Source organism: Pteropus medius, unplaced genomic scaffold (genome assembly GCF_902729225.1).
Source record: "Pteropus medius unplaced genomic scaffold, Ma_sr-lr_union100, whole genome shotgun sequence".
Taxonomy (NCBI): Eukaryota; Metazoa; Chordata; class Mammalia; order Chiroptera; family Pteropodidae; genus Pteropus; species Pteropus medius.
The window spans coordinates 5,501,545-5,521,938 of NW_024354911.1; the positions used below are offsets into that span (position 1 = coordinate 5,501,545).

General features: G+C 42.0%; 1 protein-coding gene and 1 pseudogene across 1 annotated transcript in view; both read right to left on the reverse strand.

Moving 5' to 3' along the window:
- The window catches only part of THSD4 (thrombospondin type 1 domain containing 4), a 549,795-nt gene that overhangs the window by 148,614 nt on the left and 380,787 nt on the right, over nucleotides 1–20,394 (reverse strand). The gene's annotated exons all lie outside the window — the stretch shown is intronic.
- LOC120597974 (uncharacterized) lies at nucleotides 967–1,085 on the reverse strand (annotated as a pseudogene).

Sequence of the window (20,394 nt, forward strand, 5' to 3'; positions counted from 1 at the left end):
TTTCAGCCCGACTTTAAACATTTCCAATGTAATGAAATTCTGGTCACGACTCCAGGCTAATCAAACTTGTGTTTATTCTAGATTTTTCTTCGTGACACATACAGTACTGCTGATATCCACAGCTGCTTTGTCACAATAAAGCAAAAGAGTGCTACGATATCTTCAAAAGAGATTTCTGATTTTGCAACCGAACCTCCATTACTGGATGACGTTGAAGCAATAAACAGTGACACTTTGGTAGCTCTGTACATGGCAGCTATATTTGTACACATTCTTATGATTCGCAAATTTAGAGCCATCAAAGATTACAGCCTCTTCAGAGTTTATTTGGTCTTGGAAAACTTCTTAATGAGTTTGACATTTTTATTAGGCTCAAAGTCTTCCACCAAAGCTCGGTGCAATTATAGTCATTTATAAAGTAGCCAACATGAAAAGAAGCTTGGCAAGCCCGTGACAATGCCTCGCAAGGTCTGGCTGCCTGGGAACGCTCACCCAGGTTTCCATTCCCTTGTCCTGTTGCACCGTGGAGGCCAGGGCTGGGGTAAGAGTAGACGACCTGTTATGCTCTTTCTAGCTGTGAAATGCTTTCATGCCAGGCTGATCTCACAAATGCATTAATTCTCCTCACGCTTCCAGCCCAACTCTTGAGGGAATAAAGGGAAAAGCCTGCTCTCACACAGCAAGAATTGTTCAATGATAGTCTTTAGTATAATGGAATAATTCATGGCTGGCTCTCTGCAGTCAGATGAGCCTGGATTCAAATCATACTTCTATCATTTACTCATTGTGGATTGTTGGGCACGTTATCTACTCTCTCTAAAACCAAGTTTCCTCATCATTAATAAGTATAATAATATGTAAAAGGCTTATTACAGTGTCTAGAATGTAGCAAGTGTTCAACTAATAGTGGCCATTATCACTATTTTATTTTATTTTATTTTATTATATTTTATATTTTATTTTTAATGTCTACAGCACCTGGTACTCCTAGGTGGTCTTCCATCCAAGTACTAACCAGGCCTGACCCTGCTTAGCTTCTGAGATCAGATGAGATCAGGCATGTTTAGGGTGGCATGGCCATAGACATTATCGCTATTTTAGTCACATCATAATCATCATCATCATTATATCATCAGATAACATAGTCTTGAATCAGTTGTGGACATCATTAAAAATGGTTGAGTATGGGTACAAACTTCTAGCTGTAAGATAAAAAAGTTCTGGGGAAGTAATGTTCAAGATGACTAAAGTTAACAATAATGTGTACATCTAAAAGTTGCTAAGAATCGCTCCAATGCCTTCTGGCTAAGAACAAGTGTGAAAGTTTCTAAGAGTATGGATCTTAAGTTCTCATCACAAGAAAAAAAAAATGTAATTATGTGAGGTGGTGGATGCTAACTAAACTTATTGTGGTAATTATTTCACTATATATAGATATCAAGTCATCATGTCATACACCTAATACTAACACTGTGGTATTGAGATATCGATTATAACTCAATAAAACTGGAAATGACAACTACAAAAAAACCCAAAAACAGTTGAGTAGGATTAATTTAAATAACTCCTAATTATTCTTTTTCTATCCCCATACCCTAAATGTTTACAAAGTATCTTGCATGTGTAAGGCACTGTACTAGGTATTATGGGAATTATAATGATTAGGAAGGCACAGATTCTTCCCTCGAAGATCTTACAGAAGAGTAAAAGTCACTTATGCATATATTAAGATGATACAAAGAAGAAAAGAAAGAGAGTTCCAAGAGAAGAGCAAACAAAGCCCTCTGGGAATTCAGAAGGTGAATATGTAGAAGACCAGAGGAGGCTTCCTGGAGGAGGTGGTACCTGAGCTAGCCAAGTGATAATAAGAGTTGACCATTGGAAGACTAGGGGACAAGCACTCCAGAAAGAGGGTAAAGCTTTGAAATCCAGACAGAGCTGTCTGTGTGAGTGGCAGCCTTGCACAGAGTACCATCTAATCCACAATATTGACTGTAGCTAATTAGTGGTATTTTCCCAAGGCCACATTGCTATAAAATCTGAATTGCTGTTTTAGCATTAAGAAAAAAAAAAGTTTTTTTCTTTTTCCTGCTCAAATCAGACACTTTGGAAGGGACATTGAATAGGCTTTCACCAGATGGAGTCATAACGGAAAGATGACACTAGCTAAGCCCGAATGTTTCAGAATTTGAGATGCAAGAGCTTACAGGAAAACAGAGCCAAAGTGCATCTCAGTGAGAAGATTTGTGGCTCTGCCGCTGAAAAGGAACTTCTCATACTGGGGTGTATTGTGGGGAAGACATTGGGGCTTTATGTAGCTCCCAGTCTTTAGGCACAAAGCGAGCTTCTCCACACAATGCAGGGAGGCGACATTTGCCCTTCAATGCACACACATTCCTCTGGGCCCACTGCCAGCGTCCACTGGAGCAGCTGAGTGGCAGAATATAACTGTTCTTATTTAAAAAAAAAAACTGCTCCTCCTCAGATTTTATGAAGAAAATGGAGCGGGACCTTGCCAGGGGAGTGCATGCCGCCGGACTGATGGAGTGTAATTACTCTGCATTATGATTCGGGCAGGGTCTGCTTTTAGGTCTTTTCTACCCTCGAGATATTCACAGCATTTCTGTAGCCTCACAGGTGATTGAGGTCTGGTCAGAACAGTGAACAGTTTACATGAGTCTGAGCCTCAAATTTAGGAGCAAAGAGAAAAAAAAATATGATGAGTATTGGAGGGGCCTGGCATAGCAGGGGCTTAGTCTGTGTCCTGTATGTGACAACATGAATGAATATACTGACAGAAGTGGGCTCCGTGAGTGACTCAGCCCAGAGGACTTGGACCCTCCTAGGGGACACCCATCCATATTTCCACTTGGATGGAAAAAGCCACAGTAAATCAGTCAATCAAACATTTATCTTGTATATCCCGTGTAACCAGCATTGTACCATGCTAGACACAGAAGCTGGATTCAATATAAATATAAATATAAAACATGGCCCCTGATCTCAAAGGTTTGCAGTTTAGTTTGAGAGACAAAACTAAGCCACATGAAATACTTGGAGCCAATATAACTTAGGGTTTTACTAAGGTTTCCAAGTGGTCCCAAATGCAAATACTGACTGTAAGTGCAAGTGGAGTTCAGAGAAAATAAAAAGTCAGAGCAAGTTTGAGTAGCTGAAAGAGGTGTCAGGAAGGAGGCAGAATTTTAGCTAGGTTGCTCCTAACATTGGTGACACATACCTTTGTCGATCTGTAGAAAATAACTTCTAAGAGAAACAATTAGAACTTTGTTGTCTCTGTAAGTACTCAGTGACATGGCGAAACAGGTGTCATCTGAGGTTATCTGGTTCTTCAGAGGTGAGAGGGGATCTGAACCTGGGGTTGTTCTTGAAATTCATGCAGGTGAAAGTTCTCATTCCAGGTATTATAAAAATAATATGGTTCTTTCATATAGAAGACTAGTTCGAATAATACTTTTCCCCCCCGCCCTTCTGGATCCTGCATAAATTATGTGGTTGGGAGGAATTGGGAGTAAAAAGCAGCATTCAATGGAACTAATCTAGTGCTCAGTGGCACTAAATTAAGAATTTATGAAGGAAATTTGTTCTCCCCCTTGGGAGCTTGATTATGAAAATGCTGTTCTTGGCATTAGCCTGAGGCATCTGCCATCTTGAAGAACACAAGCAACTCAGTTAGCAACGACATGGATTAAGGAGAAGCCCTCGTGGCCCAGCATGTGCCCCTCAGAGTGCGTGGGGGGTTCTCTCAGACACAAACCTGCAGGCCTTTTGGTTCTTTCCTCAAAAGATGAGCTTAGTTACTTGTAAGAGCCCGGAGTCCCTGGCTGTGAGGGGAAGACTCTAGCACAAAGCACAGGGAAGAGGAGGAGGGGGAGTGCCGTGGGGCCGGAGGGAAGAAGCTCAACAAATAACGACCCTCTCCCCAACCTTCAGTCAGATCCTGGTCTTTACGATGAACCTCTGGTGTGTTAATACCATGTATATGCCCAGGCTTCCTCTTCTCAACACCCATCAAAGTCCACATATTAGAGGTCAAGCCGTTGGCCTTGGGATGTGTCCTGGCTGACCTCTCAAGTCTCCTGACCTCTCAAGTAGCCCGTGAGCCAAACTTCCAGTTTCCAAACATACCATGGGCTGGGTTCCTTAAGCTCTTGCTTCTTGCTCTTGCTCCCTTGGCCTGGAAGGCCCTTCTCCCTCGTCTACCTGACCAATTCTTACCAGGCCTTCAAGGGCTAACCTCGGTGTGACAGGCTCTGGAAGCTCTGCTAATCCTCATGCCTCTAGCCTCCGATGCAGCCCGTCCCCCCTTTCTCTATTGCTGTCTTCCTTACTCAGCTAACTCTGTTCTCGTGAGCACATCTCTTGAAGGCCCGAATCCCCGTTTATTCACCTGGGCGACTCTGGGGCCCAGCACAGGATCTGACACACAGCAAGCACTCACTAAATGTGTGAAGGAAGAATGAAAAGTGATCCAAGGGGGTGCCTGAACTCACTCCCTTTGGGGTGACACAGTCATGTTCCCTGAGGAGATGCACTGCAAGCACAACCCTGGGGGCTCAGAGTCAAGCTTGGGGAATGGGATCTGCTTGCCCACCCGAGGAGGGCAAGGATGGAAAAGGCTCTTCTCGTATGGGGTGTTGAACTTGTTAAAAACAGGAAGGCCAGTGTCATCTAATGACATGGGGAGAAGGATGCAAGAGACACTCATTCATCGAAGCTCAATGGTTTAACCAGAGAGCTTCTCACCGTGTTATTCCAAGTGAACTATAAAGGTTGTTTTCTCGGTAAATATGTTTTTTGGTGAAAAGCTTTTTCTCTATAAATCTCGTTATCCTTATAAAGGTTATTATGCTCTTTACAGCATGTATTGTCTATAGAAAGAACTGGCATAAATATTCTGTATTAAGTTGGGAGAGTCTGCATATATTATAAACATATATAATCTATTTAGCAACAATCCAAAAATTTGCAAAACACATACCAGACACTGAAGAACCAAACTGTCAGTTTTAGCCAGGCTGTTTTCACACATTCTTGCCTGTTTGAGAAAGGAGATTCTGGGCAGACTGAAGAAGGCTTATGACAAAAAGCATACTCAGGAATCCAAGAAATTTGATGCTATAATTTAGAAATAATCTAAATAGTCTATGTTCCACCCAAAAACAAGATTAAAAGAACAATATTGTTGGAACATTAAGAAAAGAAACAACTTCAAAGCTAAACTTTCAAGCAAAGAATTTGGACTGAAAGAAAAAAGTGAAATCTAGTTAAATATTTTGGTTTAGCAATAGTTCTTCTTTGCCTCACCCAGCTTTTGCTCCCTCAAGCTTGCAGCTTCAATGTTTCTTGGCTGCTTTCCTTGTCCCTACCCCCTCTCTGGCTGCAGCTCTTCACGGCATTCCTAGCCAGGAGGGCCAGGGTCACTCCAGGGCCCAACAAACCATGCCACTCATCCTCCTCCCTCTGCTTCTGTGCTCCCCCAGTAGGGCATCGTCCTTCCCCAGCTAGGAAGCCTGCGGGGTTCTAATCCTACTATGCACAACAGGAAACGAGCAGAAAATGCTCCCATCATTAACAGGTTGGCCAAACTGAGTCTGAAGAGCACTGCCTAAGCAAGTATCAGTCCAAGTCTCTTCAACACTGGTGGATGTTAGAATTCAGAGCCCCAACAAGGGTCTCCATCTGCAGTAATGAGACAAAACTAAGTATCCTGGTGTGTTCCCAGGGATGCAGTCTTGGGTTACTAAGGACGATCTGAATGGCAACTCACAGCTTATAAACTCTTAGCAATAAGATACCACAGCACCTTCTGGAAGGTGGATATTTGATGCATTTATTGGGTTAGAAAAACTGATGGCTACTTCTAGAATGTGGTGGGATCTTTTTCTTTTTTCATAAAAAAGAGCCTTTGGATAATTACCTTGTGTTTGTACTTGGAGAAAAGAGAGAAAGATAAAACCACAATGATGTCATGATTTTGACTATATATCTACCCACAGAGGGGTGGCACACACCATGTCATTTGCGGAAGGCCACTCTCTCCTCAAACCAGTCAGCAACATAGAAATCACCTCAATGTCTCACTCATCGCTCAGCGATTTCTCTAAAGACATGTTTTTAATAAAGGGTGGAATGAATACTCATAAGAAACAAAAACACAAACAAAAATACCTCAAGGCCATTCTGGTTGTGATTTAAAAAATGAAAAACAAAACAGAACCTTTGCTGGGAAAGAAAAGTAGTGATGAGGTTGGACAGAAGGACTCACGTCCTGACTTTAAGGGCTAGGAGATGCTGAAACGGTCACCCAAAAAAGCTGTGCCATCTCTTTAGTGAAACCGACATGGGCAGTTATGCAAACACAGACTCAAAACTTTCTCTGCCAATTACACTGACCTTGGACAAGTTCCTTGACCTCTTTGGGTCTTGGTTTCCTATGTATAGATTGGGTATAACAGTACCTATCGTCATCAGATAGAGGGTATTGAACTAGCAGACCTTGGGATGATGGGGTGAGGGAGTTCTTCTGCTCTAACAGTTAAGAGGAGATTGTTCTTCACTGTGGCACATTTGCAGTTAATTATTAACAGGACTCTGGAAACACAAGAACTGGTAAAGGATACTTCCTTTGGACTTACATATACACATGTGCAATTTTAGGCCCTTTGAATTCCCAAAGCGCTAGCTATACAAGAAATCTGTAGGATTCATAGTGCCTGACTTCCAGACCTTCTGCCCATAGTGCCTTTCCAGCATCGTTCAGTATCTACATGGAAGTACCACTACACAGCATCCTATCCCAATCTGATTAAAGAGAGAAGCAGATACATTTAGTTTAGTAAAAATATCATCCGACTTTCCAAACTCAGCTCATCCCTGGCCTCTGTGTTCTGGTGGTGCCGAATCTCCTTTGCTCACATCATACTCTTCCCACTCATTTCCCACTACTGGGACTGCCCATCTCCCTATCCAGCTGGTAAATGCTTCCTCCTTCTTCAATGCCCAGCTCAGATGTCGTCGCTTCAAAGAAACCTTCCCCAATTCCCTAATCCCAAGGAGACTCAGCTACTCACTTATCTCTGCCCCCAAGCTCTTTGTGCCTTCCTTATTCATAACGATACTTTGTTCAGTTATACAGACATCCCTACCACCCACCCCCTCCACTCCTGGCATTCCTCCAGACCAAGACTAGATCTTATTTTCCTTTCTGCTTCAGCGCATTACACAAGCCTGACACACTGTAGGCAGTGGGTTAACGCTTGCTGGATAAATAAGAGGCAGGAAGATGAGGGACCTGGAGTGTCACCTTGATATGTCTGCTGCCAATGCCAGGGAGGCCACTGAGACTCCAAGAAGGAGGTCTAATGTAGCAAGGAAGACTGGGCCACCTGGTTACACCTGGGTCAGGCTGGGTCCTCCTCCTGGGCTAGGGGAGAGGCTGGCTCACAGAGGGGCAGAAATTCCAGCTAGAAAGAGATCCATGCGGGCTTAGAGATGGACTGGAGCAAATGGCACCAGAAATCTAGCAGGTCCCTGGGCTGCAGGGCAGAAGGTGCAGAGGGAGGCACCTGGCAGGAAAAGGCAACCCTCACAGAGTACGCTCGGCACCCCCTTCTTGCTACCTTCTCATGTCCCTCCTGTCCTTGAGCACCTTCTCCCCTTCCCAGTGGCCCCCTCTCTGGGTGACTTTAGACAGTCACTGACCTTGTAGTGAAAATTTCCAGCTAGACACAGAGCAGAGGAAAGGAGATGAGATGGTGGGTGAGGGAAAGGGCGGGAGCAGGTCTGAGGGGCATTACATCCGCTAGTGCCACATTTTCTGCAGGGACTTACGGTGTTTTGAAAAGATTTCTTGTGGGTTATTTTTATCACAATGATACTGAGGAACAAGGCTGAAGACAGGAAGAGAAACTTTGCTCACTTTACTTGGTCTGGATTTAATCTGACTCCTCCTGGAAAGAACTTGAGCTCCAGGCCTCAATTCTTCCTAGCTGTATAACCTTGGAAAAGTTAATTGACCTCTCTGAAGGTCCAATTCCCCCACACAAAAATGAGAACGCTCCTATCGACCTCACAGAACTGGAATTGAAACACGACAAGAGGGTGTGTAGAGCCCCCAGCACAGCTCCGTACCCTGGTACCCGTGAGTGCTCACTAAGTGTCATTCTCCATCTCCTCCCTCAGTCACCACTGGAACCCGGACTCCTAACACCTCAGAGCTCAATGTTCTGTCAAGGTAGGCTGTTCTCAACTTATGGGTAGGCTACGTTCCAAATGTCCATTTGAAAGCTGAACTATGAACACATTTCCATGGGATGTATATTATATGTGGTGGCTGGGCTCCCAGACCTGCCCATAAAAAAATTAATCCGGCCCACAGTGGATTTTGTCACCGCAGGCCAGAACCCAATACCAAAGAGGACATGGTTTCCGTGGGAAAGTGAGTCCTGAATTCTGACTCGTGATGCCAGACGAATGGTTTCTCCCTGCCCCTCTACAGAGTGGTTAACTGTTCAGCTCCCGAGAGAGAGCAGAGGGCCTTGTGGCCGTGGCCTAGGCAGCAGGGGACCCTGGGGGCCGCCAGGAGCCCCCTGCTCTCTGCCGCTGCTTCTTGAAGCTCCCGCCTGTTGTGCACTTCCTGCTGGATGAAACACGCAAGAACAGAGCATTGACCAGGACGGCTGTCTGCTCAAGAACCTCGAATGGTTTCTCAGCCCAAAGATCCAAATTTCCTCTTGCAACATTCCAGGCCTTCCAAAAGCTACTTCTTTCCATGATAACAACATATCGGCTTATAAATAAATGTACGTTCTTTTTCTCTTTCGATTTTATTGCTGTGTGATATAGAAGAAAGGCTGTGAACTATGGAACAAACTCTAGTGTTTCAAATCCTGGCTCCATCACTTACTAGCCAGTGACCTTGGGCAAACAAGCTAATTTCTTAGCTCTTCTTTCCCTGTCTTTGAATTGAGAGATATTAACACTTGCTTCACAGGGTCATTGGGAAATCACATGAGATAATGTTCATAAAAACCTGACTCAGAGTCTATCACACATTAAACCCACAAATATTTGTTTTTTTCTTTTCTTCCATTATTTATGCAGTGAAACCACTTCTGAAAAATACCATTCACATTTACTTGTCTTCTTCTTGGTACAAACCCACTTTTTTTGTTTGTTAATTCTTAGTATATGGAAGATGTCTGGTTTGTGGATTTTTTTTTTCCTTAAGGAAAACATCTGGCCCGTCTAAACATCTCTTCCCACAAATGGGCTGGTTGCAAACATTGCTGCAGAAGGTCACGCCAGGTCTCATTTCCCCAACAGTTGTCCTCTGACATCCCCTGAAGCTCTGCCAGCATGCATGGACCAGGTGTTCACCCGTGAAGTCCCCATTTCAGTGTCATGTCACATATGGAACACGCCACGCCACCAACAGGAAGCCGAGGTAACGGCCTGCTCCTGTACCGTTAAGACGAAAGTGAGCCAAGAGGATGGTTACAGCAATGTTCTTACTTCATGAGAACTGAAGATGTCTCCACAATGAAAAAAATTTTTTTTTCTTGCAAGGTCACATATTTGTGATGCACAGAAATGAAAAACAGAGATTTAAAGAATGACACTTGGGCTTTGGCCAAAGGTGGGCCCAACATGCCAGCCTTGAAAGACTGAACGACCGTGAGCAGACCGGATTCAATTCCCCACTTCACTACACATTCCTGCCTTGTTGTAGTCAAGCCATTTAATTTCCCTAAATTTCATCTCTCTGAGGTTTATAATAATAAACAACTGTCCTGCCTATCGTGAGACTATAAATGAGATGTCTGCAGGAATGGTTTTCTAGTTTGAAAAGCCCTTCCAAAATACAAAGTATTATTAGTACTGCTCTCATACACATTGCTGTGTGAGAACAGCCTATTCTTCTTGTCACCCATGTCCAGGTCCACATTGCCACAGATCTACAACATTGCAAGTCTCCAAATCAGTCTCTGCCCAGCCTGGCTCATGAATTATCCTACAATTCTACTCTAAACACATGTATTATGGAATAATTCAAGCCTGCAGACAACTATCAGGAATGATATCATAAAACACAAGTTCCCATCACTCAGATTTAATATAACAGAAGCAGGTGAAAGGCTATCTCCCCGGTCCCATTCCTTGTTCTCCTCCATCAGTTATAACTACTACCCTTAATTTGCTGTTATCATTCTCATGCATGTATATACTCCTACTAATATTTGCAGATCCATAAGTAACTTATTGTTTCGTATGTTCTTAAAGTTTACGTAATACATTTATAATTCAGAAACCGTCATTTTTCTTTCATTTTCGATTTTTTTGTTTGTGATGATATATGTGACTTTAGCACCTTTTTTTTTTATTTTTTATTTTTTTATTTAACTGTTACTCTGTACTTCATTACATGCATAACCCACAACTTATCTATTCTGAGTCCGGTCCTGAGGACGGACATCAAGAGTGTTTCCAATTATTGGTGATTATAATCAGTGCTGCTGGCAACGTCGTTGTACTTGTCTGAGTACACATGTGCAAGAGTTTCTCTGCGCATTATTTTCCCAAACCTTTGTAAGAAATATATTTTATATTACGGTATACTACACAAAAAAACAAATATGTACACATATACACACGCAAAGTGAAAGTATTTCAAGAAATAATACTTACTATCCCTATTGCATCCTCTGTCCTTTAATATACCCCATTCCATTCTATTTTATAGTTTACATGCTGTTCGAATCCCCTAAATTGATTTCATGAAGTATTAATGGGCCCAGTGTATATATCTAGGCATGGAATTGCTGAGTAGATAAAAGGCTATGTGAAACGTCAACCCATTAAACACTGCTATTTTGAATCACTCTCCAGCTAAAAAAATCCTAACAGTTCCCTACTGTCTAACACCCCATGGCAAATTCCTGGGTCTCTCTGACAGGTCATTAACCCTTTGACAGGCTTCCTTCCTGCCCCCACAACACATTTTGCTCGTTCCTGTCTTTGCTCAAACTGTCCCCCAGCCTGCCCTACTCTCTCTCCTCTGTATATACCTGTGCCCATCTCCCGTCAAGTATCCTCAGGTACTCCAGCCCCACATCACCCTTGAACTTAAGCGGCATTTAAAAACACCACCGTGATACTTACTCCTTAATCTTTAACTGCCTTCTGTGTCTCACTTTGTCTTCCACGTGACAAGATTCTTGAGGATGGAGATATGTCACAGGGAAGGTGTGGTCTTAGAGCCAGAGGATCTCATCCTTGAGTCAGAAGTTCCAGCTCCAAGACCCTGGGTTTGTTACCTGGGGTTAATCTGTTAACCCTTCGGAGCTCCAATTTCCTTGCATATAAAATAAAAAGGTGGCAGAGTACCCCCCATCCCACACCTTTAGGGGAAATGGAAGTGCTTTGCAAACTGTAAAGGGGCAGAGAAGGACAGATATGCATTTTGCATTCTCTACTGGGCCCCCATGTAGGTCTGATGCCTTTCTGTGATAATCAGCTTCCCTTAGGGCAAAAAGAATAGTGTGGTAGGCAGAATTCTAAGAGGAGCCCATGCCTGGACAGTTGCCAGGACTGCGAATGTGATGAATTTTACTTCCATGATTAAATGGCACAGCTGACCTTAAGACAGAGAGATGATTTGGGTAGCCTGACCTAATCACTGAGCCTTTTAAAAGCAGATAATTTTCTCTGGCTGGTTGTAGATTCGAAGCACAAGCTGTCACGCTGTTTCTGGCTTGAAGATAGAGAGGACACATGGCAAGGAATGTGGGTGGCCTTCCAAGAGCTCAGAGCTAACAAGGAAATGGGACTTCAGAAATGAATTCTGCTAACAACCAGGGAGCTTGGACAATCACCTCAAGCTCTGGATTAGGATGGCAGCCCTGGGGGACACCTTGATTTCAGCCCAGTGAGACCTTGAGTAGAAAACCTAGTCATACTGTGCTCAGACTTCTGACCTACAGAAAAAAGGATGTAATATGTAATACACATGCATTAATATAACATATTTTGTATATAACACAGAAACTATGATATAATACCTCTGTGTTTTTTTAAGCCACCAAGTCTGTGGTAATTTGTTACATAGCAATAGAAAATTAGTACACATAGAATTGGGCAGTTTTAGACACTAAGTTTTCCATTTTTCTGTAAAATGAGTGTCTCTCACTGCTGTTGCTTTACCTTCCATATCATGGTGGCTCAGATACTTTAAAAGCTATGAATGGAAAATAAACTCCAAGGTGGAGGGTAAGGAAAGCCTAAGGAACTGATTTGAGAGGTATCCGCCACGTGGAGGCAGTTCCTGCAGAGTAAAGTGGAGTCATTCTCAAGAGTGTAGCAGCAGTCTTTAAGTCTGAGTAAAAGTAGCTAAATAAACTAACAAAACTTCTGAACTGAGAAAGTGAATCCAGCTCATTGAATTATTACTATTTTTCACACATTCTTTCCCTCTTCTCAGGACTCATTTACCCAAAGGTATTTCTAATTACTTTTCTCATCAGAACCTCCGTACACTTGTAGTAGGCAGATCATGAGAATAGGCCCGGGTCCCTTTTCAGCAGGATGCTAGCTTGAGGAAATGCTCTCTCAAATGCCAGCTGGCCTCAAGCAAGTTAACAATAGGCATCGGACACCTACGAAGAGCTAGATCTTATGGAGCATGCAAAAGAAATAACATAATAATATTTTCTTACCTAAATTCAGTTTGTCTCCAATTTACGATTTATAATTTAACTCAAATTATCTAAATGAGAAACATAGTTATCACTAATTTCATAAAAAAAAAGTTAATGCAAGTTGGGCCCCCATATTAAATCAATGTATGCAAAGACAACACCAAATATCACTAAAATGGTCTTAATTACTTTACTAGAAAACATTAGTATCATAATGTAACGTAATCAAGTGTTTTCTCTTTATTATTCAGTCTATCAAATAGCTGTTTACTTGATCTCCTTAGGCTATTATCCCCTGTATAAGTAATACTTAAAAACGAAACATGTATATAATACTCAAAGTTTAATAATTCAACCTTTAATTTAAAAACATATTAAAGTTCAAAGAAATCAACGAACACAATGCAATTGACACCACACTCAAACAAGCTGACATCAAATGAACATCATCGCTGCTATAAATAGCAAATGATGAGTCATCTGAAAGGAGTGTACTCAGCCAGATGTTGGTGCCAACTGCACAGCTGCCCAGATAATCACCTGCAGGACACACAGCAATTCATGTGGTGCACCAATCCACATTGGTTTTCATAAATATCAAGACATCCCCCTGATGAGCTAAACAAGGGGCACACAGTGAAGGTTTTTGTAAAGCTAATTAGTCGTAAATCAAAGAGATGTAATTATAGAACACTTTACAATTTATGAAGCATGTTTCCATCTTGAAAGTTCTCCACAAAATCACATATATTTCCACCTCCGTGAATCTGGAATTGTGTCACTCACCACCATCCACAGTCTCCTGTCCTATTTAACAACTGTCAAGTCTCAGAATGTCAGAGACCTTAGCCAGCATGTTTAATATTCGAGAAGCCAAAGATTAGAGAGGTGAATATCCTGCCTTCTGTCCATTTCCTTGTCTAGGAAAGCTTTTCTAATTCTCCAGAACACACAAAGAAGTGGATTAGTCTATTAGCAAACATTCGTTGACATTTCTTATGTCCTGGTACTGATCTGGAAACTATGAGGGATTTAAAACAATATATAGAACAAAGTTTTTTTTCCCCACAATAGGGATTACATTCTAGTCCAGGAAATGAGGCTTAAACATGAGAAATAATTTTGAGTAAGAGAATGCTGAAGGTTTTTGTTAAGACAATCCTGGAACACACCCTGGAAGCATTTGTGTTTATGTTGAATAATCCAGTATTTTCCAAAAAAAAAAAAAAAAATTATGATTAGATAAAGAATTCTATTTTTTTTTTTTTTTGAAAAGTATTTGTATACCACTCCAACAAAGGTTTTGGGGTCTTATAATAAAAGACATTATAAGGTTGATCAAAATAGAAGAAGAAACCAGGAAACTGAAAATGTATAAATGTTTAGGGTAAACAAAGTTGTTGTGGTTGAGTATAAAATCTGAACTTGAGGCCACTGGCAGCCAAGGCCAAAAAAAATAACATGTCAAGTTATCTGAAAAGAGAAAAGATAGATCCACAGACTATTAGAAAGAATCTGAAAACTTCCTTATATGGAACTTTAAGGTCTATTGTATAATATAAGAGAAAGTGTCCCTAACGACAGTTTTAAAATGAAACAAAGGTAGAAGTAGATTATTAATTGGTGGTGGTTTCATCTTTAGATCTTTACAGAAGCTAAGAACATAGTAGTGGAATGGAATTATCGAGGCCCAAGTATTCTAACTTTCTCAAAGTGTAGCTCCTGGATTCCTTGCCGGAGGGGAGGAAAGAGAGTATTCCTTAGACTATTTTCCTAAATACCACCTTCTTAAAAAACATGGTTTATAATAAGAGCTGGACTATAGAAGAAATGAGATCATATTTTCTGTTAAGGACATGATCATAAAAATGTATTGAGAAGGGTTATACTGAATATTTCTATATTGGTTCCCTCTTTTACTCATCCACAGGTTTTCAGAATTTTGGATTTGGTAGGCCAAAATTTCTAAATTCCCTCAAAGAAATTTGAAAGCTCTATAGATTTGTTCACTTTTTTATTTTCAAGTAAGAACATTTTTTTTTTAATAAAAAAAGCATGTCTACCATTTACTTTGTTTCATTTCATAAAAGAAAAGACATTTTAACACTAAAAAGTAGAAAGAACATAATCTTAGAGTAAAAGAGAATTTTAGAAAATGAATGTATTTAGCTTCCTGTAAGACTCTACGATAGTCTTCATTTTCACATTTTGCTTAGGGTCACCGAAAACTGCTTTTAAGAGAGTTTAGAAACCTCTGACCTAGACCATAAGCATCTTGCAGGCAGGGGCTGGCCCACCTACAGCGATACCACCCCCTCGACCGTCTTCATTTCATTACCAAATATCTCTACATCCATTTCTATATAAAAGAGACATATGTTTTATACCTTACAGAGGCCCTTCACAAATGCCACAAGGTCCTCTGCAGTCCATACAGCTAGCTCCACCTTAGAGATGATAATGAGGGAGCCATCTAGTGGTAAGAAGGGCTTTCCAAAACAAAAATCTAGAACACGCAGTTTCCAGGTATGAAGTTTGGCTCAATGTAGGGCTTTCAATACAACTTACTAAAAATAAACAAATAAACAAAAATACTCTAACTGTCAGGACATTTCTGGGTATATAAAGACACTTTGCTTGCTCATTCATTTGTTTTCATTTTATTTATCATCTACTATATTAAAAACTCACAACTTAGAAAAATATACAAGGCAATCAAACAAAAAGTAAGAAAGAGATCTGTTAAAAGGAACAATGATATGAAGCCGAAAGTGAAGTCGGTACTAAAATATATGTCATGAGGTCTTCCAGTTTGTTAATAGTGGATCACACAGTCGGTTTTAAGCTTTCTAGTAGACAACTTAAGAGAGAAAGCATTAGCTTCATGAGTCATGAATCCGTTAAGATTAAAAACCAGCTCGGCTCTAGAGAAGCCTAGATGTGCCTAGTACAGAGACTAGGGAGGAATCTCTACCACCATGTATTAAAAGGAACACCTTCAACAACAAACTGGGAGTAAACACGACAAAGAGCTGTGTAGTCTAGTGTTCTATAATTTCCCTTGCGTATGTGCTGATGCATCACTAAAGCCCCATTAGTAAAGGTAATTCTAATGAGGGCTATAATGCTATGGTCCAGCTACATAGCTTCTGCCAGTCTAGCTTGGTCTGAAGCTATCCTAGGGTCTCTAGAGAAACGGATTGATTATGTCAGCTTTAGGCAATCACTATGGCTGTACTTGTTCACTTCTCTCTGAACCATGCCTGTGACAGTGTGACTTTACAGCTGCTCCCACGAAGAGATGGAGTCTATGTCTTTACCCCTTGAAGGTCTTACATGTTTCTCCTCACAATCTTGGAATTCTAACATCGGTATGTGAACAAGCCTGGGCTAGCCTGGCGGAGGATGAGAGATGAGTGGTCTATTCACCCTTGTTGCCCTGGCAGATAGCCAGGCAACTGCCAGACATGTGCGTGAGGCTCTCTTAGATCAGCCAGCTCCTGGCTGACCACAGATGCATGAGTGAGCCCAGCCAAGGTCAGCCATGCCTAGAGTTGACCTGTAGACTCGAGAACAATAATAAGTGGCTGTAATTTTAAGCCCCTTTCCTGCCTTACCTTGCATCATTCACCATATCCTCGTGATTTTCTCCTTAACATTCTTGTGCCCAGCTGCTCCTCTCCATCTGCTCTGTGCCCCTCAGTTCATCACCTCTCACCTGGGCACTATAAACTGAGGCTCAGAGAGAGGAAGGAGCTGCTTCGGGTCACACAGTAGAAAAGCATGGAGCCAGGGATTCAAACCCTCTGACATCCCGACATCTTACTTCATAGCCACCATTGCTTACTTAGTTGGTTAAAGGAGATCCAGAAACCAGTTTTTGGTACCAGGAGGGCGCAAGTGAGAAAGCCAACTTCTCCTTTGATTACACTGCTGTGGATGAGTAGCTTCGTGTTTCCAAAACTCATTTTGCTCATCTGCAAAAAGGGGATGATGACATCTACCAGAGTGGTTAGCAGGGCTCAAAATGAGAAAGCTCTCTGGAATCCAGGGAACACCATGGATGTTTACTATTGTGTTGGTATACCATTGGTACTCAATAAAGGCCGAATGCATGTATGAAAGATTGCCTTACTGTTGAAGGCACAGGCTGGAACTGTGAGCTGTGGCTCACCCTGAGACGTTGCTACAGCAGGGTTGCTCGGTCAGCAAATATTCATTGAGTGCCCGTGTGCCAAGGTACTAGGAGAAAGTGGTACATTAGAGCAGGTCTGTGTTCCTTTCTCAAGGATTGAATTCTGCCTTCGCCTCAAATTAATGCCACCTGACCTGCACGAGTTCTCTCCGACTGATCTAACATTTCTCTGGAGTATTTTTAAAGGATTGAAAGTCCTCCTTTATTCAACGGACATTTATTAGGCACCTTGCTTGTACCAGGTACTCTAGTAGGTGCTAGGAATAGGGTGAAAATTAAAGGTAATCAAAGTGACACAATTAGTATTAAGTTACTAACTGAAGTCACAACTAGTGAGGCTGTAGGAAATCAATCAGAGCTCATATTGACATTTATTATAGTTCATAATCCTTCAGAAGCAGTTGATTCATAAGCTGCCCTAACAGCAACGTAGAGTATGTGAATAGAGAACATTGTATAAGGGAAATTAGATTATCCAATTCCCCAGAGAGCAATTCATTTATACAGTGGATTTGAGGAAATATTTTTACATGAAAACAGTATGGCGTTTAACTTATTTCACAGGTGGTATTTTGGGGAAGAAGGGACCCATTGAATAGAATGAAACTATGTAATTCACAAAGCAGAGATTAGAGTTTTGAAAGGCCTAGAAACATTCCATTGGCCAATTGGTTCCTAAAGTCAAATGCCTTTGCAAAAGCCACATTTTAGTTTTCGCTGAGGCTTAAGAAATAAGGTCTGTTGGGGTTCTGGGCTATTAAATCAGTAAATCTCATCTATGTCCCTTCCTAACGTCTTTCTGATAGGTCCCCTACCTTCTATTCTCACTGCCACCAGCCCTCCTGGAATCTGGTAACAGCCTCTTTCAGATGCAGCAAATCCTGAGCCCCACGTGTGTGTCAGGCAGCGGCAAACATAAGTGGCGATTCTTGTGCCCAGGAGGCTAGGAGTTCTCACCGACTAACCACTCCCAGAAGCCCCCAAGTCTGTTGTCCCCCTGCAGATGTCACACTGAGTGTCTCTGAAGTACATGTCTGCTGAGATCAGGCCTCTCTTTGTAAGTCTTAGGTGCTTCACTAAGTCTTTGGGATGAAGTTACCCTCCTCAGTGGGGTATCGGAGACCTTTCAGGATGTGTCCTCTGCAGACTTCTCCAGCTGTAGCTCCTGTAATGCCCTCACAGGCATCCTAGACTCAGGAAGGAATAAGGCCCCGGCACGGACCAACCCTGCTGAACTCCCTCTCCCGGCATTGTTTGTACTTCCTAAAATGACCTCTCCCTTTCTCCTCCTCACCAGTCCCTTCTTTCTCCGAGTCACTTTGGCCTTCAAGAAACAGCTCAGGAGTCGGCTACTCTTGGGGAGTTTTCTTCCCACCCCCACTGCCACCCCAAGACCACTTTTCACACTTAGACAACACAATGAAATATATATAACTCTAGGATTATACTGAACATGACTGAGTAGTAAATAACTCAGCAAAGCCCTTTTAGACTCTGCTATGCTACGAGGGGATGGCTCCTAATATTAAGTATCGCATTGGTAGACATGAAATATGCCCAATGCCAGTGCTCCCCACCTTCTCCCCGGGGGCAAACTGGTGCCTTTTCTTTCTTGATCCCCAGATCTAGCCCAGCGCCAGGAGTGAGCTGCATGCTATGGACAAGGCTGCTACCATCTTAAAGATGGGTTTGAAGAATAAAGGTGGAAAGCCTCCACAAGCCCAGCACAAAGGAGATGAGGAACATAACTGCTTCACCTGTAGACTAAATGTTATGCAGCTATTAACAATCAAGGTTTTGAAGACTATTTAATGACATAGGAAAATTGCTCACATATAATATAGTTATTATCCTCCAACTGGAAAGTCACATAATTGGCCAGAGTTGAGGATAAATAACCACAGGCAAACTTTTGTAAATCCAAAATATTAACAGCAGTAAGTTTGCTGTGCTGGGATTTTTTTCTTCTTTATTATGATTATGTTTTTCTAAATTTCGCTCTGCAATCTCTCTCTGTCTCGTTCTGTTTTTGCCTCTCTTTCTCTCAACAATGAACATTAATTTTATAATAAAAGACAAACATTTTAGGAGGGAAAGCAGTTTAGGCTTGGCAGAGACAAGAAGCAAATAGAAAATCCCAGGCTTCGAGGGAAAATACGATTCACGGAGAAATTGCGGAGGCTGTTCCCAGGTGTCAGGTTAGCTGATGAGATAAGCTGGTTGTTGCCAACCCCAGAGCTGAGCCCCCATCATCATGAAGGAGGACCACACAGAGGTGCTGCATCACATCCTGTCAAAGATCACAGGCAGGGAGAAAAGCTTGTCCTCGGGCTAAGGCTGAAACTTCCTACAGATTCTAAGCAAAATTTACAAACTCAATTAGAGGCCAGCTCTGAGTCTCAGAGTCTCATTCGGCATGTCTATCTCCTACAGGGCTCAGAGGAGAATCCTGTCCACAACAGGTACTCAAAATGCATTTTAGGGGCTAAGTACAGGCATTTTTAGAAAAGCATACCAAACATCTGGGGATTTGGTGAGGCGAACTTCCCTTAATGCAATGGGAACATGGAAATCACATTTTGAAATATAAGCTCAAGGATCTCTTTTTTCCATTAAATAAGGAATTTCTTGGGATTTGCTAAACATTTCAGTTTTATTCGACACAGAAACTTTTAGGCAAAGGGATGCCAGAAACAAAGCTGGAGACTAAAGTTCACGACAGGGCTTATTTATTTGGGCACAGAAACTAGCACACAACATTCTGTCCCCCAGGGAAGTCCTCCTCAGAAACATAGCTAACCTGTTAGAATCTTAGACATGAACTTGAAATCTCTGGGCTAAGAACTGGTTTAAAAAGGGAAAAAAAAGTGAGTTCTTCACCAGGTCTGGATCCAACTTTCCACTTTGAATCTTTCTCAGAAAAATCCATGAGAGATGAACTATCCATCAGTAACAACAACAAAAAAAAACGTGTTCTGTAGGACACCTCAGGCTCAAAGGGAGTTCTGGCTTCTCTCAGCCTTTAAGATGCAACCCACAGTTCTGGCCCCCAAGCAAGCTGGGACAATGGCGAAGGTTAAATGGCCCACAGAGGCCTGGCGGAGCCATACCACAGAGCAACTGCTAACTCGAAAATGACTAGGAGCACTCTGGAGTGGAGCCTGGGAAACTGTCTGGAGCCACAGAAACCCAGAGATGAACAGGCTATCACAGCTGGAATGAATCTTCCCAGACAAGTCATCTTCCTCCTTATTCTCCAGTTGAAGACACTGCAGCTCCGAGAAGAAAAGGGACCCCAACACCCCACAGTTAGTGGCAGGCCCAGGAGCAGACACCTCCTACAAACTCAGCTAAAGGTTCAAGAGCCAAATATCCACATTTCCATCACCATGGTATTGCCCCCTAGATCATGAAGTAATGGAAATGGCGTAACTGAAAAATCTAGATTTATATATTTCAGGTTCACCAATTATTAGCTATAAA